At 37.6% G+C, this 26,511-nt stretch overlaps 1 long non-coding RNA gene across 1 annotated transcript in view; it reads left to right on the forward strand.

Moving 5' to 3' along the window:
* Positions 1–686: 686 nt before the first annotated feature.
* Positions 687–26,511, forward strand: part of LOC306653829 — a 34,763-nt gene continuing 8,938 nt past the window's right edge. The window contains exon 1 of the long non-coding RNA XR_013761798.1: positions 687–938. This is a non-coding gene — a long non-coding RNA (uncharacterized lncRNA). The remainder of the gene's footprint in view (positions 939–26,511) is intronic.

Genomic DNA, 26,511 nt, shown 5'->3' on the forward strand with positions numbered 1-26,511 from the left:
TAAACTATTATTTAATTTACTTATTCAGTGCTCAGTTAGAAGCCAAGTTAGTACTCTAGGCAAGTTGGAAGTTTGGGGGAAATGGAGATTTAGCAAATACTTTAGAGAGCAGGAGGATCCTAATTCACTTTTGAAGAAATTGGTGGGATTTAAATAATCAATGAGGAGTATAGAGATAAAAAATATTAATAAATTTTTCTTACTCATTGAAAGGTCCATGACTCAGATTCTTATAACGAAAGATAGTTTAACAAGAGAAAAACAACACATTTTTTTAATGGAAGTTTCACCATCAGAAACAAAGACCTGAAGATGTTGGGAAAATTGTGTATTTTTATGCTAAGTCTAACATAATAAGAAAATACTTGTGGAGACTGGAGACTTATGATTGGACAAGGCATATGATCTAATGGTAATGAGCTGAAGGGCTGGGGACCAGCAAGGTGTTTGTGTGTGTGTGTGTGTGTGTGAGAGAGAGAGAGAGAGAATGAGAGAGAGAGAATGGACAGAAGGAAGGAAGGAAGGAAGGAAGGAAGGAAGGAAGGAAGGAAGGAAGGAAGGAAGGAAGGAAGGAAGGAAGGAAAGGAGGGAGGGAGGGAGGGAGGAAGAAAGGAAAGGAGGAAGGGAGGGAGGGAGGAAGGAAGAAAGAAAAGGTTGGTTTGTTCAGATCTTTCTCAATCTCTCTGTGTAGCATTCCTGGTATAGAGCAGGACAACTGTCACCTGGGGGTAGAAAATGATGTTTCTAGGTTTTGACTTGCTTTGGGAGAGAAAAGAGGGCAGGGTCAGAGAAACCTTGGTTCTGAGCCTTTTCTGTTTCCTTCAATTCAAGCAGCATGTCTGGTGCCATACTTTAGGGTATTGTGTCCTGAATCGTGACAAGAGAAAGAAGAGTATTCCACAATTCCACATGAAGAAGATAGGAGCTGTTTCCTAGAGGTTTGTAGATGAAAAAAAAAAAATTTTTTCTCTTAGTAAGTAGGACAGTGCAATACTTTTTTTTCTTTCTTGTCTCTCCTCCATCATCTCATCTTCTCGAATGCAAGGAACTTTTATTTACTTATTTATTTATTTTTGTGGTGCTGGGGATTAAACCCAGGGCCTTGTGCATGCGAGGAACGTGCTCTACCAACTAAGTTATATCCCCAACCCAAAAGGACCTTTTTCATCCCTGTATTCTCAAACTTTAAAAGTTTATCCCAGAACCTAGAAGAGAGTAGAACTTCAATAAATGTTGGATGGATTATTGGATGAATAAATGAATGGATGAATAAATAGAAGAATGATGGATCAAAGGATGGATGGATAAATGGATGGATCAATGAATCAAAAGATGAATAGCCAGGTAATTAATACAAATTCAAGGATCAAGCTGATTTCTATTTATATAACATTAGACTCTTGATGCATTAATGGATTATGATTCATAAAAGTACAAAGATGATTCTTCATCTAGTAGATTAAAAGACTGATATAATTTTGTTTCACAGATGAAAGAACTTTTAAAAAAGACTATTAGAAATTTTAACCCCCCTTTATGCTACTTTGACAAGAGCAGTCATTGAAAAAATTTTCTACTTTGGAAGCTAATGTTCCCTGCTGTGCAATTCAAAACTATATTAGGAAGTAAGAGCTGATTATTAATTTCTTGGTCTGATCTTTTTGTGTATTCAATAGGAAAATAATTATTATCATTACATAAATGTGACAGTCAAAATACCCTATTTTATCAATTCTAAGATACTCATTTTCCTTCACATTTTAATATCTCTGAAATAAAAGTGTCTTATAATCAATGATGTCTTAGTATTGTATTATAGTTTTAATTGCCAACATTAAATATTTTCTTTCCTGGTGGCATTTTTAATGCTGTATTTTATATGCATCAGTGTCTAAAGTTATAAAACAAGATAAATTATTGAATTGAAATTCCAAACCTAGTCTCCATGTAGAATTGGGATTGGAACTAAAGTTGCCTCAGTTCTCAACTAAGGTTTCAATAACTAGATGATATTTTCACTAAAAAATTGGAGCCCATCCAAAATTGCTTTTATACTATACTTATAGATTTAAAGGAATTATCATTCTCTTCTATGTACCTCCCAGTAGATATTAAAAGGGAAGGAATCTTAAGTTTCAGAGATACTGTCTTATGACAAGTTTTCTGCAGCTAGGAACCTCACCTAGTGTTGCCAGATATAGCAAATAACAATACAGAAATGATCCACACATTGTATAGGACATATGCTAAAAAATAATTTATTTGCTTACCTGAAATTCAAATGCAGCTGGACATGCTATAATCTGACAACTTTAACTTACCTAATTCTTGGAAGAAAGGAGGTCAATAGACTGGTTTCTATTTTCCACAAGATTTTCTGAGATAAAGGTGCCAGACTAGGGGACTGGGATTTGTGAAGGAGGTATGAGCTGCTCCAGTTAACTAGGGGTGAGAGCCCTTTGAACAGTGTGTGACCCAGGACCTCGGGAGCCTTCCCTGGTTCAACTCTTAAAATTCATGTTGGAAGCATACCAAACGCTCATTTGGGCTGGGTGCCAACTAGTCTCCTATTAAAATAAATATTGAAATGAAGCCAAATATCACCAACTTAGAATGAACTTCTGGGGTAGGTTTCTTGTTTTGTTTTATTTGGTTTTGTTTTGTTTTAAACTCATAATCTGAATAGAATTAAATAGCAAAATAAAAATAAATACTATTTTTAAAGGTTATTTTATTTAATGTCATGCATAATAATAATCTAATTCTGTGAAGATTAAAAATATATTGTGATATAATTTCTTTCACTCTGCCTTCCATTCTTATTTAAAATTGGCTCAAAAAGAATAATATGCTCTACCTAAAATTATCTAAGAGAGCCATTCTTTCCTATGATTCTCCTATTGTTTGATGATCTGGTTTTTTTTATTCATTTAAGGATTTGAAAGTTTATTTTTGTTTGTTTCTTTTGAAGGTTGTTGCTATCGTAGTTCTGGGGATTGAAACCAGAGGCTTGCACATGCTGGGCAAGTGCTATAACAGTGGGCTTCCACCCCTACCTGAGGAAGGATAGGTTAGGGACCCTTGTCCCAATCCTTACCATACCTCAATCAGCAGAGCTTATATATGAACCTAAAGCTCTCCCTTTCATCCTGCTTCATTGCTGTTATGGGTGGAACTAAATTCCCTAAAGTATAGACAAGAAGATCTTATTTTTTTTTAAAATGACTGTCCAACCTTCCCAAGGAGCATGTTAAAAGACCCCCAAGTTTATAATAATCTAGAAGGGAGACCCCCCTACTTAAGACCTCATACATGTTTCTTGCATCTCTTGCTTCTAATGTAAAACCTGGGAACAAGCCTTTGGTGTATGTTCAATAAGCATTATAGGCAAGGCACAGGAATCTGTCAATCATCCCTTCTTTTGCACTCAATAAAAAGCTGAACAAAGGTGAACAAAGAATTCAGAAGCACATATAAGCCTAGACCCCCTCTGAGTCTGCAGGCAGATGACTTTGTGATGTCCCCACTGCACGCTGGCAGCATATCTTCCTCCAGTAACTCTCTTAACTGCTTCTCTTTGTCTTGAGTTCTCACTGCCCGAACATCACCTATCACCCAAGTCCCAGGGTACTAACTATTTGAAAGTTTTTAAATCATTGATTTTGGATATAAAATTTGTAGTTTTCACAAGCATTAATTATAGTTGAACTCTTCCAGTAAGAAATATGTATTTGTACTTCACATGTTATTTTAACATATAAAGTTCACAAGGCAATTTTTCACCCCAGCTTATCTATAAAGGATCTCGATTCTTGCTCTATTCAAAATGAATATTCATATGTTAACAATAAACCTGAAAGAATGGTATGCCTGTTTAATTAATCATTTTTGTAAACTCTCTGAATGTAGTCCTGTACCAGCCTTACCACCTGCAGGGAATGGGCAGGCCTGCAGGCTCACTCCAGCCCTACAGAAGCAGAATCTCCCATGGTGGAGCTGTGCTTTAACAAGCCTTCCAGGAGATTAGCATGCACATTTAAGATTGAAAAACTCTAGTCTTGCAAAAGACTAACCTGGAAGCTGGTTAGACATACAGGAGCTAAGGTCCATCCCAGACTACATGAGTCAGGATCTATACTTCGACAAAATGTCCAGGTGACTTGTATGCACAATGAAGTGTGAGCGGATTGTTGCTGAAGATTCTGAAAGTGTGTTGTGCTGCATCTGTCTCTAACCAGTCTACCCTAATGAAGGACCAGGAACTTTGAGTGACTTTTGTGCCAGGGTGTTGTCAACTGGACCCAATTCAAGATTCTTTCACAATCAATGACCTTTGGGGATTATTTCACCCAGTTGTGAGCAGACACGAATTTCCTTCCATTCTTCTATTCTGTCTACACTGCTGCCTTTTGATCCTTAATTAATATAACCACTACTACAAAAAAAGAAAAGAGGGTTGGGGAGATAGCTCAGTCGGTAGAGTGCTTGCTCACTTCTTGTCTAACTCTCTTGGATAGGGTTTCTCCATAAATGCTACTTGCATTTTTTTCCATAACTGTTTCCAAGCCTAGAAACCTACCTCTATCTTTGTTTTTGTTTTTTAAAGCTCTGGTGATTTTTGTATTACTCTTTGACAAAGTTCAAGTGCAGCTTTTTGTGAGATGAGAAAATTAGAGCACAATGTCGTCTCCTCTCCTTCAGACTCTGCAGGCTGAGGTCAGTGGGTGTCGGGTGAGGAGGAGGACTGATATGGGCTGAGGGTTTTCCTTCATCATTCCTTTTGGGGACATTGTGAAGTCTTCTCTCTCTCAGAACAGTTTATACAGCTATGGTTCTCACAATTTGTGTAGTTCATTTCATGTATTATCCGTCCTATCACTTTTTTTTTTGGCACTAAGGATTGAATCCAAGGGCACTCTAGCATTGAGCTACATCCTCAGACCTTTTTATTTTTTAAATTTTGAGACAAAGTCTCACTGAATTGCCCAATCTGAAATCTAGAATTTGCTATCCTCCTGAGTAGCTGGGATTACAGGCATGCACCACTCAGTCGACCTATCACATTTTTTGACAGTTACAAAATTATATTTTGTCTGGATGAGTAGATATTAATCAGAGGACATGTTATGACTTCAAAAGGGTCCCTGCTGAGGTGAGGTAGTGAGGGAGCGTGTCCCCATAATCCCCACCAATTATCTGGATGACTATCTTTCTTTTTCTCATGTGACTTGTGGAGCTGGTTTTACTGATTTTTATTTTTAAAAAAGAAGAAAACTTAGTAGGCTCATAATTTTCAAATGGAAGGTAAAATAGTTCGACCTAATTGGGAAAACTCTGCTAAAAAAATTCAAAATTCTTGGAAACAGAGTTTGACCCTATGATTTTATTGCTAGGAAGGTATCCTCAGAGGGCAACTGGGTATGCACCTTCAGGTAGAATTATATGGATGTTTTCTTACAGTGTTCATAATATCAAAGGATTGGAAAAAATTTTTAAGTCCAAAAAGAAGGAAATGGTTAAATAATTTTGATATATTACTACAATGGAGCTTCCATTTAAAAATGACATAGAGGGGCTGGGACTGGGGCTCAGTGGTAGAGTACTTGTGAAGCATGGGGTTCCATTCTCAGCACCACATAAAATTAAAAAAACAAAATAAAGGCATGTGTCCATCTACAACTAAAAATAATAAAAATAAAAAAGAATGACATTAGAAACATCTTGCAGGGAAAAATTCACTATTTTGAACTAAATAATAATATGCATTAACATTTATTGAGCATTCACCATGTGGTAAGCAGTGTACTAAATTTGTCATGTATATAACACTTATTTAACATAATACTCTATGAGTTAAGCTTTATCATTCCCATTTTACAAGTAAGAAAGCTGAGACTCAGTGGATAAGTAATGAGTCTAAGTTCAGAGGAATGGTAGAGTCAGGACTTGTACAAGAACATGTTCTTTTAGGGTACAATTCTATTTCCATGAGAAAAATAAATAAATAGAAATCTGGAAGGATGTACAAAATGCAAACTATGTTTATCTTTGGGTGAAATACATATTTAAAAGCAAAAGTAAATGAAACAGGGACAGACCTCCATGGATCAGCAATACTGTATTAAGCACCCGAGGGGCACATTTTCAGGAGGAAAATAGTATCTAGTTACTAAAGAGGACTGAGTTTTATAGGGTTCAATGAGATTAGAATCATAGCAGCATGTGTTGGTTGGGCAGTCAGGGGGCACAGTTGTGAAAGTTCAAAGCCCATTGTTGCTGGGAAATGGTGAAAGTCCAGAGCCCATTGTCCTCCTTTTCTCCCTGAGGATTGTTGTTTTCCATATCCTTCACATGTTTTATAGTTTCTGATTTTCTTAAAGTGAGCAACTATTATCTATGTAATGTATATTTTTTAAGTTGGAGATAAGAGAGGTCAAAGGAAACATTTGCTGAGCAAGTCCTCTGCAATAAACCAGCCATGGAAGCCACAACTCACTGGTTATAAGTGTGTTGATAACAAATTATACAGGTCTGAAAGGGACCTTGTGACATCATGGACTATGTATTAGTGGTCCACTTTATATTTTGAATATAGCCCTTGCTGCTCTGCCACTGCAACTTATTTTTTAAATGGACATGCTTCTTTCTCTTCCTCTCTCCCCTTCCCTAATCTCAGGAGAAACAGAATTACTTTTCTTTCCCATCCTAGGCAGAGTTATCTGTCCCTGAGTACATACCATAGGAATGAAGTAATCCAGACTTCGGGGATGGTACCAGAAGATCTCAGAAATGACTGTCTCCCAAATTAACAAGTGAGTTACCACTCCAGAGAACTCGGAATATAGCCTTTGAGTCATCTCTTTAAAAAACCTTCTGTTCCTACTGATGGGCAGAATCACAGCCTTTGGGACAGGAGTCCCTTGTGTTTCTCCTTTGCTAGCAATTCAATAAAACTTTTTTATCTTTTTTCTCATAACTGTGTCATCATTATTGGATTGGCATTGGGGACAAGGACTGAGCTTTTGGCAACAACTATATCTTGGCAGACTAGTAAGTAAATAAATAGTGCTCATGTGTTACCAATCTTACTTATCCTAAACTGAGTCCTTTCTCCCTCTCAGAATTGTGGTACCATTAACAAGAGCAAGTGCTAATTGAACAGTGAGGGAAGGTTTAATCTTGGGCACAAAAAGAAGTGGGAGAAAAACTTACAAATCAACTTCTTAATCTGTTAGGGTATGAGATGTGATAGATCTAGGGTTAAAAAAAAAAATGAGGGGTAGTGATAGACCAATAAAAGGGAGGAATATTCATGTCTTTTCTGGGAATGAGTCAAGATTTTCCAGAAATTCAGATAATACATCTTTTTGCTCCTTTTTTGGTTCTTTTCAGTCATAGTTAATGGTAGTTGTTAACTGTTGTGGTACTGTGAGTGTCATTTAGCATACAGATGGGATTATAATAAAGTTAGAGGTTATCTGGAAGTCAATATGGCTGCCATATTGGATCCAACCAGTTTCAGTTAACTCACCTGAAGAGGAACTTCTGGTCTTCAAGCAACCTGTCATCAAAGACTAGAAAGGGTAGAAATACAGCTAAGTCACCTAAGCAGTCCAAGATTAGGGTGGGTTAGAATATTTCACCTCACCCAGCGTCTAAACCCTTTGCAAGGTAATATTACAGGCATTCCCATCAAAGAGTAGTCTATTTTCCACATCTTGACATTTCTAGCACTCAGCTGATTTGCTAATTGACAACAGACAAAATCAGCTGAACTATATCAGATTTATGGAGCCAACCTTCTGACCAACAGAGAGAAACTATAAGTGTTATTACTTTAAGTTACTAAGTTTGTGGTGGTTTGTTACACAGGAACAGCTAATTGCTATTATGTCCCCACAGATAACTTCATCAAAAGCATTATAAAGTCATACTCAAAAATTATCTTGAGATGCAGTTATATAAAGGTCTTCTAATTTGTTAAAAGGCTTCTTTAAAGTAGGATTGTTAGCCCTTATTGCACATTAAAATCTCCTGATATCTTTAAGAATTCAGATATTGAAGGAGTTCTCCAAACAATTAAATCCAAGTTCTCTGAGGATAGACATGGTTATCAATCTTTTTCTAAAAACTTCCCAGGGAATGATTCCAATATGTAACCAAGGTAATGAACCATTGATCTAATGTTTGATTTAACCAAATCTTCTCTATGCAACTTAGTCTATGAGCTAAGCTTGAAGCTCATGGTCTTCAAATTTTAAGCAAATGAAAAGTCTTAGAATCTCTTCGCTATCATGGCGGGGGGGTCTTTTTAAGTAGAAGGAAATAGGGGTCTACAAGACCATTGCTCTCAGAGCCCCAATAATTTGTAAAATCATCCCAAATGCACTCCTGGAACTGAGTTCTTATCACCTGTTTCAGACACATCAATGTTGACATATCGAAAGTTTGCAATAATGCTCATTTTATTTTCTTCCAGATCCAATGATCACCCTCTACCCTCTGCAATGCATTGAGTTTCCCATCCATTCCCTTATCAGTAGGAAAAAGATCTGATATGTGAGGATCAGAGCAGGCAGTTAGAAATTGACTTTTAAGTTTGAACTCTTGTTACTGGAATCAAATTCTTGGCTACCTGGTGCTGGAAGACAACTGTCCATGAGAAGAGAGTTGGTAGAAAGAAATCAGTATTCAAGGCCAGCAATTGTGAGACGATAGAGGGGTTTTACCGCAAAATACTATCTTTGGGAAAGGGGCATAAAGGGCTTTGACAGAAAGAGAATGAAGGATCGGGAAAGACCAGGTCTCTGTCGTCCAGGAGTCTGTCTTCTTTTTTTTCCCTCTGACCTTCACAGTGCCATGGACTTTGACCTCATGTGACTGGTTAACTAAATACTAGTTAACTGAAGACAAAGGTCATCAGATGTTCTAGGTTCTGTGATCCTAAAGAAAGATTTAGAAATTAATATCATAACCATTGAGGTGGGACTTGTCTTCAGAAAGATAAGGGAGGGGCAGAAGGGCAAAGGAGAAGGAAGAGAGAAGAACAATTGGTTCTGATCTCTCAACAAAGCACAGTCTTTGGGGCTTAAATGTCCATGTTTAACCACTCTCAGGGCCATAAAATTGTTGCTTAAATTTAACCCAAATCCTTCTAGCAACTGAACAAGTTCATCTTAACTCTTGGCGAATTCTTGATTACAGCTTCACAGTCCCAGGTGTGCTTTGGAATATGAAGTTTTTGGATTGTAGAAATGTAATTCAGAGCATATATTGCATATCACATTTCATCTCAGGGCGATGTAAAGCAGCATCCTGTAATAGGCACATTCATTTAAATCTCTGCAGTGAAGCACAAAAGTTCTAAGTGAGATAAATACACATTATAAACAGCCTCATGTGAGTTCTGGTTTTGCCATGCAATTTAAAAGAAACTTTTCCTTTCAGAGCTTTTTCTACTTGGGCAGTTAGGATAAGAGCTTGTGAATTCCAACAAGGAGATGCAAGTTGCTATAAGCAAATAGAATGAGCATCGATTGGGAAAAGCTGAGAGGAAACAGATGAACAACAGCAATGAGTGTATACTGAAACCCTCATTTAACAGGTTTCTTCCCAAAAGCAAGCTGGATTTGGATGAAAATTGCCTGGTCCCCTGGGGGCCAGGCTCAGAGCCCCAACCAGGAGAACTTGCAATTAAAAAAAAAAAAAAAAAGCTAATTTGTATTGGGAGATGAAGGTTAGGGGAGAGGGGTAACCAGGGAAATAATAAAGAGCTTTGGAAACATTTCAAAATGGCATCTTGTATGTGGGCTAACTATTTCTAAGGTTGATTCATTCCCCCAAGCTTTTTACAGCTGGCTCCCTTTAATTTCCCCTATTCTTTTCATTCATCTCCATCAATATTGAGTGGTGGGTGGTTCAGGATATCTTGGTCCACTCTGATAGACCCTTTATTCTTGTTTTTAGAAATCTCATGGCCCCCTCCTCATCTCTTTCAATTTTGCAACCAAAGTCTTGGGATCTTTTCTGCTCCTTGACTGTTTTTCTTCTCAGGAAAAGGGAGGGAGCTTGGGTCTCTTTTGTTTACTTAATTGGCCTTTGCTCAAGAATCATAACAGGTTAGCACCGAGAGGGAAATTGACAGAACATAGCCCACTTTTAGGAGACATGCAGTTTTTCTTCCTTAGCATGTTTCTGAGGATTTTCCTTTAGGCACCATTCTTTAAAGAGTAAATCCGAGTTGGAATGTGACATATGAAGGATGGGTTAAATATTCGAAAGCAAATCATTTCTTTCTCATAGACACAACTGAATAGAAACACAAAGCACTTCAGAAGTTGATGTCATTTTTAAGATAGGCACAGAGTTTTATTGTATGACAAATTTCATGCATCCGTGCTGTACATATAGAGAAACACATGTATCATAACAGGTAAACGATTGTGACATAACAAGAGATACATATTTGGTCTCTGCCCCAGATTCCTGGCACAGATCATTTAAAGCCCTTGTAATTTCCTGAGTGATCGGGGTGTTAGGAGTATCTTTTGTCATAATAGCTGGTCGTGTTCCCAGGTTCCTGGCACAAAGATCTCTAAACCCCTTGAAATCTCTGACATAAGGCAAGTGTCTTTTTGTATGCTAATGAGATGATTCTCAGCTGAATGCCCTTAGATATCTTCAGGGTAGGGGCGATTGCTAGTGGAACTAATTATGTGACTAGAAGTCTGGAACTTTCAATCCCATACCTTGACCTTCGGAAAGTGAGATAGAGTTCTAGCCCCGAGAGCTGATGGTTTAATCAATCATACCAATATAATGGACACTTCATAAAGACCCTAAATGATGGGTTCAAAGTTTCTGGGTTGAAGAACACATGTACTAGGAAGGCAGCCTACTAAGAGAGGGCATTAATGTTCTAAACCCCTTCCTACACCTTGCCCTATGTACCTCTTCATTGCTCTGTTCATCTGTACATTTGTGCCCCTTGTCATGTCCTTTATAATAAACTGGTTAACATAAGTAATGTTTCCCTGGGAAACAAATTATTAAATCCTAGGAAGGGACTGTGGGAACTCCTGATTTATAGCCAGTTGGCCAGAAGTATAGGTGACAGCCCGGAATTAAGTGAAGGACAGTCATGTGGCACTGATCCTTAATGTGTGGGGTCTGGATTGACTCTGGGTAGTTAGTGTTGAAATTGCATTGTAGAACACTCAGTTGGTATTTGCAAAGAATTGCTGGATTTGGAAAAACCCACACACTTCATATTAGATATGTCGTGAGAACTTAGAAAACCAGTTCTTTTTTCCTTTTTAATGTCCTATTGTAACCAAAGTCCTAGATCAGAGAACTCTGGGGTTTATAGTAAATCAGATCTAGCCACTTGCCTCCCAAACTAAACAGAATTAATAATGTTGAAAAGCAAAAAAGGAAATTTAATCTGTATAGCTATACTGGGAAGACAAAGGGGACCATCATTGTCTTTGGGGATACTGACATGAGCTTCCAGATGATATAGACCAGGGGACCAGAAATATGCACAGTTAGGCAGTGTTGGTCACACTTTGGTGTGATTACTCATAATCCTGGGGTGGGTCAGGCAGGTCCTTATCAGTGATGAGAAGAAAGTTGCTGTTGGTGAGGGTTACTTTCAACTCATCACAAAATGTTTGTTGACTAGACCTGTTGAATCCTAGATGACTGACTCAGAGCAATGGAGGGAGAGATGCCAAAAAAATTTTTTTAATTTGCTTTAGGTACCTGTTGGATGTTTGCAGGTTCAAGTAAGGAAGCAGTGGTTTTAGCACAGTAGCCTCTCAGTGTCTGTTACACTATCACAAGGTACTCTGTAACTAGTGCCCAGATCAAGAAAGAGAACATAACCAGCAGTGCAGAAGCCTTTTCACCCGATGATGGTAAAACCAGACCTGATTGTGAAACAGAATTGTAAAAAACGTTGTGGTAAGAAACCAATGCCTTCCCTTGAAAATGTCTTGCTCTTCAAAAGTCACATTAAGGAAATGAGAAAGAAGACCAGCCATCAACTAGTGTTAAAGGGGGAAAAAAGACATATTTCTGGCAAAGGGTATTTGGAATATTCAAGGAAAAGTTAATGAATAAAACCATAAAAAATAAATAAGTAAAAAAATAAATTAAAAAAAAAAAAGAAAGAAACAAATGCCTGGGGAAAAGGTCAGTTCCCCTCCCCTCTCTCAGTCCTTCTCCCGGAAACCTAATAAACTGTGGGTTCCTACCTTTTGGATTGTAAATAACTGCCCTAGGAGTCTGACTACTCCAAATGTAACAAATGCCTGTGAAAGCAGCCATTTCTTCTTATTTGTTTCTGTAAGCATGCTTTATGTCAGAGACTCTGCACAAGGCCTTTGGCATTGTAGATCAGATTTTTTTTTTTTTTTTTTTTAAAGAGGAAAAAAACCCTAATGATAGGGTGATTGTAAGATGACACCATATAACCTATAAAAGGTGTGAGAAACTGTGGATCAGGGTTCAGAATTTGGGAATATTGTTTTCCTCCAGCCCACCAGCATAAAATAAAGTTTGGAGTTCTCCTCTCTTAGCTGCTTGCTGCTTCTCCACCATTGTTTCTTGCAACAACCCCAAAGATGGCATCCATCTGAACTTACAAGATCAGAGATGAATTTTGTTCATGTAGAGAGCAGGATATATCCTCCTGTATGGAAGAGCAGTTTTTGGTCTATGCCTAGTCCTGAGTTACTCCATTTTATAAACCAGCAGTTTGCCCTGAGCTACTCCATGTTGAGTATAAGTGCTAAGGCAGAATGACTTGGTACCTTGTCTGGGCAGGTAGATAACCACCAGATGTTGAAAGTGTTACAGAACTTATTGAAAAGAACAATCCCCAACTGCACAGCCCAATCATAAGGGACAACTGATAAATAAATTGTACTAAGAAGAAATGACCACCTGTTAACTTATCCAATTAAATCAGAAACACATGAATGCATGGGCATGTCAGAGAAACAACATCTGTGAGCTTATCAAATATACCAGACCAACGAATGACACAACTCCTCATCTGAAAACAGGAAGAGGAGCACTAAGGACAGTGGTCTGGTGGCATAGGCCAACCAGTCTTCTTGTTAGACTACTGGACTTGTCACAAAGTCATCAGGTGACAAACTCCTAACTCTGTCCTTGAGGCTTCAGCTCAGCTTGTTCTCCCTTCACATGTAGTTTGTATGTCTCATTACTTTGTAATCACATGTATGGACATTCACAAGGTAAAGAATATATAGGGTGTATGTGTGATTTACAGAAGACTTCATGTTAAGTGGTCTTGTTTTATACATAGTTATATATTAATAAAGTGATATTAAAGTGATATGTACTTACTAATGACTGATAATCTGTCAGGCATTGCCATGCAAGTTGTAGACCTTTCTTTTTTTTACTTTTGGAAATCAACACTGGTGCTTCACTTTAGACTCTCCCTATGTTGTGGGAAACAGACTGGTCAAGAAGCAGCAAATAGCACTCAAGAGACCTCCAAACTCTCTTTTATGCCAGTGAGTTAACAGGAAAACAAAAACTCCAAATTCTGAGCCCTGATCCACAGTTTTTCACAATATTTACATGTTATTTGATGTCATCTTAGACCCATCCTATCATTGGGGCTTTTTCCTCTTTTTTTTTTTATGAAGGCCTTGTGCAGGGTCTCTAACATAAAGCATGCTCACAGGACAGATAAGAAAAAGAGCTCTTTTCACAGACATCTATTACATTTCAAGAGGAAGTAGTCAGATTCTTAGGGCAGTTATTGACAATCCAAAAAAGAGGGACCCATGGTTAATTAGGCTTCCTGGAAAAAGGCAGAGAGAGGGAAGCGGAACTGACTCCTCCCCCAGGCATTGGTCTCTTACCATGGTTTTTGTAATTTCATTTCACAACCAGATCTGTTTTTGCCATCACAGCTACTCAAAGTATGGTCTGGGAGCCAGCAGAAAGGGCATCCCCTGGGAAGTTGCTAGAAATGCAGAGTCTCGGGCCACACTTCGGACCCACTGACTCAGAACCTTCATTTAAGCAAATGCCAAGGGTTCTGATATACATTAACGTTTGATAGATTCTGTTTTAGACACATTATCAGAATTAATCATTATGACCAGATAAGAAAGAGAAGTGCAATATCCCCATTTTAGAGTTAGGGAAACAGATGTATAGAAAGTTCTGGAGAGTGGAGATTTAAAGTCTGACAGCAGAGCACCAGCTTATAACCAATATTCTAAATGACCTCCAACCTATTTTATAAGCATTTGATTTATGTACAGATTTTTAGGAGCCTACCTTGGACTGAAAAATACTGACAAACATTGGGTGTCTGGTTTCTTCAGTACTGAGTTTTGGTAACCGATATTCCGTTGGCAAATGGTTAGTAGAGGTGGAATGTGATGAGTGGAAATTGGTTTGGTTCTAGGGAAGGTGAACAGCTGGGTGTAGGTGGGAGAGCAGATGAGTGGAAGAGTTCACATTATTTTACTTTATCTGAACTCTGTACTCCTAGAAAACAGCTCATAAGAAATTCTTCAGCCAGGTATGGTGGTACTCACCTGTGATCCCAGTGACTCAGAAGACTGAGGTAGCAGGAGGATCATATGTTTAAGACCAGCCTCAGAGATTTAGCAAGACCTGTCTCAAAATAAAAAAATAAAAATGGCTGGAGGTGTGACTCAGTGGTAAAACATCCCTGGGTTCAATTCTCAGTATAGAAAAAATAAAACAAAATCCACCAAATGTTTTGTGTTCCAGGAAACAGTTTACAGATGCGAATCCCCTCTCACTACACAAGATTTCAGTAAAACTGACTGACCACTCTTTCTTTGTGTGACTCCCTTAAGACTTATGAATAACTCTCTTGTTTACCAGTGACAAGACCAGACCTAGACTCTTCTCCTCTTGCTTGAACCTGCTGAAAAGCCAAAGGCAGATCCTCAGCCTCCATATTCTTCATCTCATGGATGATTTATCTGAGATTAGAACTGTCCTGAATCTAGCTAGATAGATTTCCTGTTCACCTGACTGAAAAAGGTTTCCCCTGATTGCGCAATCATTCCACTGAGCTGGGTGCAGTGGCACATAGCTATGATTCCAGCTATTCAGGAGGTTGGGGAGGCTGAGGTAGGAGATGGCAAGTTTAAAGCCAGTCTGGGCCATTTAGTGAGACTGCCTCAAAGAAAAAATAAAAAAGACGGGATGTAGCTCTGTGGTGGAGGACTTACCTAACATTCACAAAGCCCTGGGTTTAATCCTCAGTACCAGGAAAAAAAAATCTGACTGTAAATTACCCCATGTATATCTCATTCACTTCTTCTTGCAAAAGTCTAAGGCAAACAATGCTTTCAAAGACATTGTGGGGTGATTCCTCATTGCAATTGTCTGAATAAAATTGATTTTCTCATGTTTGCCTTTAGCAGTACTTATGGTCTTAGTCTTTACTGACTTAAGATAGGGGGTTAATCTGGAAAAGGTGAACTTTGCCTTATTTATTATTTTTAAGAAATTACTGTCCCTTTGAAGAGTGCAAGAATTTCTTCTTCCCAATTTATTGTCATGTTCCCTCAGGTTTGGTAAACTGACTGAGCTGCCATGTTTTCTAAGGCTCTCTGGATCCCAGGACATCACCCACCTCCAACATTAGCCTATCTTGAATTCATCCTTGGCTGGTTCAGCATTCCCTGAGTCTCCTGCCAAGGTGCTGGAAGTGTTTGAAAAATGTGAGAATGCTTAAAGCAGAAATCCTTAAATGTCTAAGTGTGTAATGCGGTTGCAGAACTGATCTGACAGCCTTGAAAGGCTTTGCACTAAGATGTATAATACATATTCTCTTTCAACATTTGCATTTCACTGAACAATAACATTTTGTTTTTCTAGAATTATGTTTAACCTCTGAATACAAAATATGTCATGGAAGAAATATGTATTTATTCAATTTCATTTGTCATAAGGGAAAAAAATAAACCACTACTCTATACTAAAAGACCTGCTTCCTATAAAATAGAATTCTAGAAGTAACAGTGGAAACAGGTTTTCATTTGTTCTCTCTTCCACTTTTGCCATCATAGAAGCAATCTGGACATTTAGAAAAGCCCTTGTGAGCATCCTTTGCATTTTATCTATGGTATGGGTTCACCATTAAATAATTAAGGAATAGAGAATAAATAAGTAGAGGTGTCCTTATTAACCAAGTGATTTTAGTCCTGAGTTTTCAAATCCTGACAACTCACTGCTATTTAGTGGTCTTTTCATATTAAGTATAAAGTATATTCAACAAATTCAAATTAGAAACTATTTTTAGTTTCACTTAAAATCAGGACTAAGACATCTGCAGAAACTGAAATATCAAGATCTTTAATTACTGTTTCCATAAAATATAAAGCTATTATAATTCTTATAACCAAAGATGCTAATAATGAATTTATAATCATAGAACATATTCTGCATATATATTATGCATATAGATTACCTCCTTACTTCTTAGCCATCTCACTACCCACCAACAACCTGTCTTCACTAAAATTGTGAGTTTTATTTCCATATCTGTATTTTCTGTTTGCCTCTGGAGAATAATTAGGCAGAACAGAAATTATTGAAGATAATTAAATGATTGCAATAGATTTCAGAGGTAATAAGAAACATCAAGCAAAGTGAATTTTCTGCAGTATATCCAGAGTGGCTAGGTTTTGAGCCTAAGTCTTCTGAATTATTTCTGTAGTATTAATACACAATTAGGTGATCAAAAATTGTCTTTGTTTACAAAATAAGCTCTTTACTATGAGTCAAAGCATAGGATCTCAAGACCATTGTTTATTCTTTTTTTCTAAATTATTTGTAACGAATTAATCTAAGGTCAAAATAACAGTACCATCTATCAAATGCAAATAACTCAGTTTGTATATTTGCTTTAAAAAAGGTTAGATGAGCTCATTGTCTAATAATAACAAATCTACCTGGCAAATAAATTTGATTGAACTGAATATTTTTATGCTTCATAAAGTTTAAAAAATTATTTTACAACTAAATATTATTTGTATTTTTAAATTATATATATAAATATATTAGTTTGAGCAGGTATCAGCAAATCATTCCCTAAAAGGCTGTATTGTAAATACTGTAAGCTTTGAGGGCCATAAGGTATCTGTTGCAATTACTCTGCTATTAAAGTGAAAAAGAACACATAAACAGACAGGGGAGCATTATAGTAAAACTTTATTTACAAAGTCAGCTTGCATTCAAGTCAGTGTGCCAACACTCAGAGTGAATTACGCTAACTGCTATAATAAGTCATTTTCAACTATTGGCGGTTTAACAAACTAAAAATATATTTCTCATTCAAACTAACTGCTATTTAGTGCAGAGTTGTCAGAGTATTTGGACCCTGGGAGGATCTGCTTTCAGCAGTGATTGGGTGTCTATTGCTTCTTTCATGTTGTGTTCTCCAGTATGTAGCTTCTGTGATTGTCACAGAAGGCAAAAAGAGATCTTCCAACTTCCATTTATATTCCACGGGTCAGATCCAATCACGTGTCTCCAACTTAAGGTCAAGAGAGGTTAGAAAATATAATTGTCATCTGCACTAGAAGAAAGAAACAAGAGCAATGATCATGGAGCCAGACTTTGCCACAAGGAGATGCAGTTAAATATGTCTGTATTTCACAAAGAGTATCATATTTCAGATTTTTCACCTGAAGAATTTGAAAACCATCAAGACCCATCCTTTACAAAATTGTTACTTCTTTTGGGCTCCAGAAATGCTATTCTACCATTTTCAACCAAAGATTGTTTGGTGGTTTTTTGTTTGTTTGTTGTTATTTTGACCAAAATGACAGAAACAAATTAGACAACTAAGTGCCACATAATACTGTCGCTGCCTGCAGCAACAATCCTGCGGATATTTGTTACCGCCTGCAGCAACAATCTCGCGGGTACTTATCAAAGGTGGACTGGAAATAAACTACTTCTATTCCTGAGCTGCTTCCTTGCTTGCTTGCTTATTCTCTAGCTTATAGAGGAAGACAGGCTTGCTTGATTTTAGAGGAAGAGAGGCTTTGAGAGGGAGAAAGACTTTGCTTAGAGGAAGAGAGACTTTGCTTAGGAGGAAAAGAGACTTTGCTTAGAGGAAGAGGCTTGCTACGCTTTCAGAGATCTACTTCTTCTTAGAGTTCTGCTTCTTCTTCTTAGAGGTGCATCCTGCATCCTACGAACTAAAGGTGCTGTCTATCAGAGGTGCTTCTTAGTAGTGCGTCCCGCGTACTGCGATCTGTGATCTGCGACCTAGAGGTGTGTTCTTAGTCCTCTACCCAGCGATCTGCCATCTGCCTTCTGCCTGCTGCCTGCTGCCTCCGGCTTGCTGCTTACTGCTGCTGCTTTCTGCTTGCTGCTGCTTTCTGCTTGCTGCTGCTTCTTCTTGCCTTCCGCCTACTGCCTGCTTATATTCCCTCCAGGAGGCGGAGGGCAGGGCCAGGCCAGTTAAGCGAAGATCAGGCGAAGAGCCAGCTGTCCAATCACAGCAAGGTCAAAATGAGCAGGCCCGAGCAGGAGCACTCGGGAACACCTGTGCACACATTGTGTGCATGGACTCATTTGAACACGGCCAATGAAAAAGCACCTGAGTGTGTTTATGTTAACTGACTTCCTCACTGCCAATGTGATCAAAACAACTTCTGGCTGGCTGCCAGGCGCCATCTTGGCGTAGTCCGCATGGCATAGCCCCCAACATAATACAAATGAATATATTCAATGAATTTCATCATTCTTGTTTACATTCCTGTTCAAGAAGAGACTTTCAAGAATAGAGTTGAGACAAATCCTTTCTCTACTGCTGTAGACTTATTGACTAGGTTTTATGTGTTTTCCTTTTTAATTCTTCAACGCACGAGTCACACATGCCATGCAACTTACAGCAAAAAGGTTACATGCCAAATGATTTGATTTCAAGTTCCTGATGCTTTTTAGGCATTTATGTTATTCTAAATGAAATGTCCACAGTGGTCATGTAGCTCTCTAGGAAGGATACATACTTTGGAGTTAGGATTATCAAAAATGCATTATTTATCACCAAAGGTAATTTCTACAAATCTATTTGTTTTCCAACCTCCTATCCACAGTTTGTCAGTGCTCCTATCCACAGTTTGTTGGTTCTATGGTTCTATTTCATGTTGACCAGGTGGAATTCATTTCTTGATAAAGTGGAAGCATAAAAGACTATGTAAACTGCATAAAGTTTGTTACTTATTTCTTTTTTTGTGTGAATTTATATGAATTACATATACTTTCTACAAACCCTTGTGAAATTAGTATCACTAATGTAAAGTCCAACAAAGCCTTTCCAACAAGCATTATATAATTCATTTCTACTTTGTGAAAAAAGTCCAAAAGAATCATATGGAAATTTGAAGGAAATTATCAAAGAGGCTCACATATTTAGGAGTACTAGTATATTATTGTTAAGATTTAATCTTTTTAAAAAAATCTTTTTTCTTACTAATCACTCTGCTATTCATTATGAGATGTCGTTGGTCATGATGATGATTGTCGGGGGATAGCATTTTAGTCAACTTTTCATTGCTGTGGCCAAAAGAGTTGACAACAACAAAGCAGAGGAGGAAAAGTTCATTTTGGCTCACGATTTCATAGGTCACAGTCCATAGATAATCGACTCTATTACTCTGGACCCCAGGGTAGACAGAACATCATGGTGGAAGGGTATGGAAGAGGGAAGTTGCTCAGGACGTGACAACCAGGAAGCAGAGAACGAGCTCTGTAAACCCCAAAGGCATGCCTTCAGTAACGTATCTCCTCAGCTATCCCCTACCTACCTGCAATTACCACACAGTTAATCCTCAATGGATTAATCCACCAATTAGATCACAATTCTCATAATCTAATCATTTCACCTCTGAATGTTCTTGCATTATCTCACACATGAACTTTAGGGTATACCTCATAGCTAAACCAGAATACATGGTAACTTGATGGCGATTATAATGTATTTTCTATTATTTTATGGACCAAAGAGTTATTATTATCCCCATTTTACTGAGGATGAAACCAAGTCCAACTTCCCATCCATCATTGCATAACTAAGAAGCAGCAAAGGCCAGACTCAAGTGCAAGTCTCCTTTTGTTAGTAACTCTTCTGTGTCATAGCTGCCTCCATTAGAATGGTGCACAACTACAAAAGACTGTGTTTACAATTTATGGCAATAAACCTTGTGTATTGGCTTTATTTTTTTTTCTCCACTGATCCCCAAAACGTTATAAAATTGGATCCTTCGCACAGAAATTTCGTACTCTATATCCCTTTATGGAATCTCTACCCATAAAAATTGTTATTGTTGATTGAAGACTTCCCCTTGTCAGGAAGAGTTGCTTTATTCCATTAGAAATGAGAAATGAACTATTGATCAAGCAAAACAAAATGATATATTACTTGAGGGACTGAAAAAATATGGTAGGCTTTTTGAGAGATGATTTGGGCCACTTTGCTTAAATCCTAAACATAATAAATACAGAAAAAGGACTCAGCAAGTGTATCAAGGGAACTATTTATGGAATAGATAGAAAAATGTTAATTCATAAAAAGCCCACAGCATTGCTTCTAGTACTCAGAGCACCTATGTGTTTTAATTTTTACAAGAGTTAGCAGTACTAAATTTGTTTCATCTTTCTAAAGCTCCATTTTTTCATCTGTCAATAGGGAAAATAAAGTTGAAACTTCTCATATCTGGGGGTTGTGAAGATTAAAGAAAATGATAGCCATTCATATGGACTTTGGGTGCTGTGATCCTGCCATTTGGGTGCTGTGATCCAGCTCTATCAGGAGAGGAGACTAATCCTGCCATTTTCTAGGTCAAGATGCTTTCAGGTAGCAATGGCTAAGGAAGACTAGGCAAGCATGTAGATATGCTACTACTAGATTTATTGTAGACTGTGTGATAGTCAGTTTTTAGTCACTGTGACCAAAATACCTAATGAGAATAACTTGGAGGAGGAAAAGTTTATTTTGGGCTCACTGTTTCAGAGTTCTTTGCCCATGGTTGGCTGAGTCCATTGCTCCAGTCCTGAGATGAGCAGAACATTGTGGTGGAAGAGGGTTATAGGGAAAAGCAGTTCAGCTCATGGTAGCCATGGAATAGCCAGGGGTGAGCAGGGACAATATAAATCCCCAAAGGCATGTCTCTAGAGACCTGCTTCCTCCAGTCATTCCCACCTGCCTGTAATTACCACTCAGGCTATTCAAATTACTAATCCATCAAATGAATTCATCTACTGATGAGGTTACAGAGCCTACAATTTAATTATTGCATAAAAGCCTCACCTCTGAACCTTGCTTTATTGGGGAATCTTTCTTTCAAAATATGAGATTTTAAGGGGACATTTCAGGTCCAAACCATAACAGATTGACTTTGACCAAGATCAGGGAGAGAAATAGCAGTTGGGACTATAAACCCTTGAATAAGTTAGATTTAACCCTTTTCTAAATAAGAGTGTTTCCTCTTCATGGGCAATCTAAGTCTCATGGTGGAGCTAGAGACTACTGCTAGCTCCTCTCTAATGAAGCTTACTACAATTCTGCTTTTTTTTTTTTTTTCCTTCCTCTTCATTAGCAGTTGGGGGAAAGCAGTCACCACCAAGGAACTTCAAGCAGGTATGTGTTCAGATTCTTTGAGACTCTATGCCCCATTGAGTTACATTTCTACTGTGTTCTTGGATAAATTTAGTCTTGTAAATTTAAGAATTTAAATAAATTAAATAAATTTAAGAATGTAATAATTTGCATTTTTCTTCTCTTCATTTTATCTATTTCTACACAAGGTCTTGATGACCTGAATACTTTCACCTGAATTCATTGACTTCATACTCCATTTGTATGCTAATCTCAGTATCTTTCCCTCTTTAGATACAATAAATCACCCAAGAGATCTCCATGGCCTACAGATACCACAAACACTGTGAATAAACACAAGATCCTTTGTAGACTTGGAAGTGCTGTTGTTAGATTTGTGTTGCTCATTTCAATTCTGAAACATAAGTGAAGGAGAACTAATTGTCCTAGGACCATATTCTGGCTTTCTTCTCTCCAGGATCTTGCTCCTGCACTTTTGTTGCTTTCAAAGTCCTTTGGGGTGCTGAGAATATAGCTCACTTTGTAGAGTGCTTGCCTAACATGATCAAAGGCCAGGGTTCAAATCCCCAGCACCACTGGGGCAGTGGGGGGAAGTCCTTTGGTTTTCCCAACAAAGGTGTGAGTTCTACCAGCCGTGACATTGAAATTTCCTTGTAAAAATCTTGTTGATCTCCCAATTCTGGAATCCTCATTGACTGCATTTATTGCTTGTAGAATTTATTTGCATGTTTACTCAAGAAGTGCCTTGCAGTATTGCTTCGCTTGTTCTCTTGAGTGCGTAGCTTTCATTCTGGTTAGGTTCCTGTTAATGTCACTTCTCTCTGTCCCGAATTTTTTCTTTTTAATGATCCTCACTGAGTTCTTTGCCTCTGCATAATTAAGACTGTTAACTCTGAAGACGAGCCACATGAAAAGTTATAAAAATCTCCATCTTAAGGAACTATGATATACATCTTTTATCTAAATTGAATTATAAACATCTTCATCTTTTATCTTCTTCATCTTTATCTAAATCAACATTTTTTCTAGTAAATAATTGGAAAATTATATAAAGTTCTCTAAAGTTTACCATAGTGGATAGAAAGCTAATAAAAGCAGATTCACAAACATACTAAAGTTTTTTTCTCTCAGAAAAAGAAGAAACCATTTAAATCCTAACAGATTTTTCTTCTTCTTCTTCTTTTTTTTTTTTTTTTTTTTTGTTATACACAGCAATAGGATTCATTCTGACATAATTATAAATGCAAGAAATGCAATTTGCTCCAATTCAGTCCCTTACCCCTGCCCATTTGGTACTTATCCTCCCTTTTCTCCCTCCCTATTCCCTTTTCTCTACTCTACTGATCTTTATATTTACTTACATTTCTTTTATTTTAAATTAATGTCTTGTGGATAAACATAATGGTGAGATTTATTCATGTATGTACATAGAAAAGTTAGGTCAGATTCATACCATTGTTTTCCCCATATTGTGACCCTCTTCCCTCTCCCTCAATCTCCTTGTTTTACTTCCCTGATCTTTCTTTCTTTCTTTCTTTCTTTCTTTCTTTCTTTCTTTCTTTCTTTCTTTCTTTCTTTCTTTCTTTCTTTCTTTCTTTCTTTCTTTCTTTCTTTCGGATGGAATTCTCACCCCACCCCCATTTCTTCTCTCTCTCTCTCTCTCTCCATTATGTTAAACTAACTTTTCCATATTAGAGAGAACATTTGACCTTTGACTTTCTGGATCTGGCTTATTTCACTTAGCATTATAGTCTCCAGTTTCATCCATTTACCAGCAAATGATATAATTACGTTATTCTTTATGACCAAGTAATACTCCATTGTGTATATATACACCACACTTTCTTTATCCATTCATCTGTTAAAGGGCATTTACATTGGTTCCATGGCTCAGCTATTATGAATTGTACTGCTATAAACATTGATGTGTATGTCTAGAATTTTAATGCCTTGAAAACTAGAACTGTTAACGGAACTTCCAAGTGATCTCACCCTACTTAGTTCAATGTTTCAATTGAGAACACTCTCAAGGAATGATTGCTTGTGTTTTTCCTTTTAAATATTGGAAGAATATAAATGCATCATACATTTTGTCAAAGGAAATTATGTTCAACAGCATAACTATTAACTTTATTTCCAACTCTTTTACTCTGAATGTTTAAAGTTAAGGTTTTTTTTTTTTTTTTTTTTTTTTTTTAGTTAAAAGTTAACAGAGGGGCTGGGGCTGTAGCTCAGTGGCAAAGTGCTTGCCTAGCATGTGTAAAGCACTAGGTTCCATCCTTAGCACTGCATAAAAATAAACAAATAAAATAAATGCATGCTGTCCATCTACAGCTACAAAACAAATTTTAAAAGAAGTAAACAGAACATTGTTGTTATGGGGATGTTAGTGATAATGGCAATACATGGCAGATCTTCCACCAAATGAGAATAATTGAATATACCTGTAATCCCAGCACTTTGGAGGTTGAGGTGGGAGGACTGCTTGAGTTCAGGATTTCTAGACTAACCTGGGTGACACAGTGAGACTCTGTCTCAAAAGACCAAAGGGGGCGGGGGGAAAGAAAAATGAAAAAAAAAAATGGAGAAAAATAACAGCCAGCATTCAGGAAGTCCTTCCTATGTATCATGTTATAATACAATAAAAAATACATATTTGGTCTTTGTCCCTAGTTCCCAGTACAGAGTTTCAGAAACACATGGAATTCCCTCCGTGATAGAAGTTGTATTTTGTTACTCATAAGGAGACTTTTTTCACCATACCTAACTTTATGTTAATGAGGTGCTTCAGGCAGAGCCCCTCTATAGCTTCAAAATGAAGGTTGGTGACCTGGGGAACCAACCACAAGAGTAGAAAACTGGAACTTTCAGACCTACTTCCTGAAAGTTATGAGGTGGACAGAGATTGAGTCTAATTATGTGGCTAATGACTTAGTCAGTCATGCCCACATAATGAAACCTTGATAAAAATTCTTAGTGTTGAAGCTCAGGAACTTCCTGGTTGGAGAACATATTGATGTACTAGGTAGAGTGGCAGATTATAACTCTATGGGGATAGAAGTTTCTGTGTGTTTATTTGTCTGCCTGTTTATTGGTCCCTTATGAGAAAATGGTAATTGTAAGTTGTTATGGTTTGGATATGAAGTGTCCCTCAAAAGCGCCCATCAATTCAGGAATATTCAGAGGGGAAATGATTAGATTGTGAGAGTTGTAACCTAATCAGTTCTTCCTAGTTTAAATGTACTGACTGGGTAGTAACTATAGGCAAATTGGGAAGGGCTAGAGGAGGTGGGTCGCTGGAAAGCATCCCTTGGAAGTGCTCATTTTCCCTCTAGTCCCTTCCCTTCTCTTTTTTTTCTGCTTTCTGAACAACATGAGCAGAGCAGCTTCCCTCGACCATGCCCTCCTGCCAAGATATTCTGCCTCATCTTGGGCCAGAGCAACGGATTCAGCCAACCATGAATTGAACCTCTGAAACTGTTGAGACTCTGATTAACTTTCCCTCTTCTAAATTGTTTGAGTATTTTGGTCACAGCAACAAAAAGCTAACTAAAATAGAAATAGTATTTTCCTGAGTTCTATTAGTCATTCTAGTCAATTATTGAGGGGATATGAGAAGCCCTCAGATTAATAGTCTTCTGAACAGAAGTGCCAATGGCTTGGGAACTTTCAAGACCTGCTGGCATCTGGAAAAAGGACAGTTATTTTTTTTTTTTTGGGGGGGGGGGTCAGAGTCGTTAAACTCTGAGGTCTGTGTTAACTTCAAGTAGATAGTATCAGAAATAAATTCAATTTTTGGATACCCAACTGATGTTGGAGAACTGGTGTTGGAACATGTATGCCCAGAGTCAAGAACTTTGGTTATATTTTCTCATTTCATCTTCATAGTCAACTCACAAGGTAACTGTGATTACCATCATCCTTTTATACAGATTAGGAAGTTGAAACACACAGAGGGTGACTTCCCCAAGGCCAGAAGCCTGGTTTCTTGGGGTTTAAGTTCAATGATCTGATCAAGATGTTATCCTTCTCCCAAGTCTGCAAAGTCTTATAAACTAAGGATAACCACTGGGTAGTAGGAAAGAACAAAGACCCAATGGGGAAGTTAAAGCATGTTGGACATCTGTTATGCTCATCAGCAAATCCTTTTGACTCCACCTCTTGTTCTATCTGTTGCTAATTGACTAGTTCAGGACATTCTTTGATCAGTTTTGAGGAGATATAGCTCAGACCAGCCATGTCCCTTTTGTGGTAATTACCCTTGGGAACTACTTAGCATCTACACATGAGAGTGGAAGAGAGGACAGTAACTGATAAGAGAGGGAAGCCAATGAGTGAATAATGCTTTCCCCTTTTGTCCCTGGAATATGTTTCCTAAGATCCTTCAGAAAGTATTTATGTGTTCAAACATGAGTTACCTTTTAGTGGGGGCTCACTCAACAACATGTTCCTGTTTTGTTTTTCCTTCTTGGGCTGATACCCTCCTCTGATCCTACACTCAGACTCCCTGAGATTATTTTCAGAATAAACTATCTATATTTACTCAGGTCTTGCTTTTTGGGGAAACCAGCCTAAGACAAAATAGTGTTAACCTCAGCTAGAGGGATATAATGCTACTATAGTAATTAAATGGCATGTGGATAAATGGTCTCTCATTGAATTTAATGCTCCGGCACAACTCTGATTTCTGGTGAAAGAAAATATGTGAAACTAATTAAAACTGTTTCACATCATAAAAATTTTTGAAAGGAATAAATTTGAACTAATAACATTTGCAACAACAAATGGTAAAGCAATTGAAAAATTAACATCAATGAAGAATGTTCATTAGAATTCATGAAAAA

Source organism: Sciurus vulgaris, assembly GCF_902686455.1.
Source record: "Sciurus vulgaris genome assembly, chromosome: 2".
Taxonomy (NCBI): domain Eukaryota; kingdom Metazoa; phylum Chordata; class Mammalia; order Rodentia; family Sciuridae; genus Sciurus; species Sciurus vulgaris.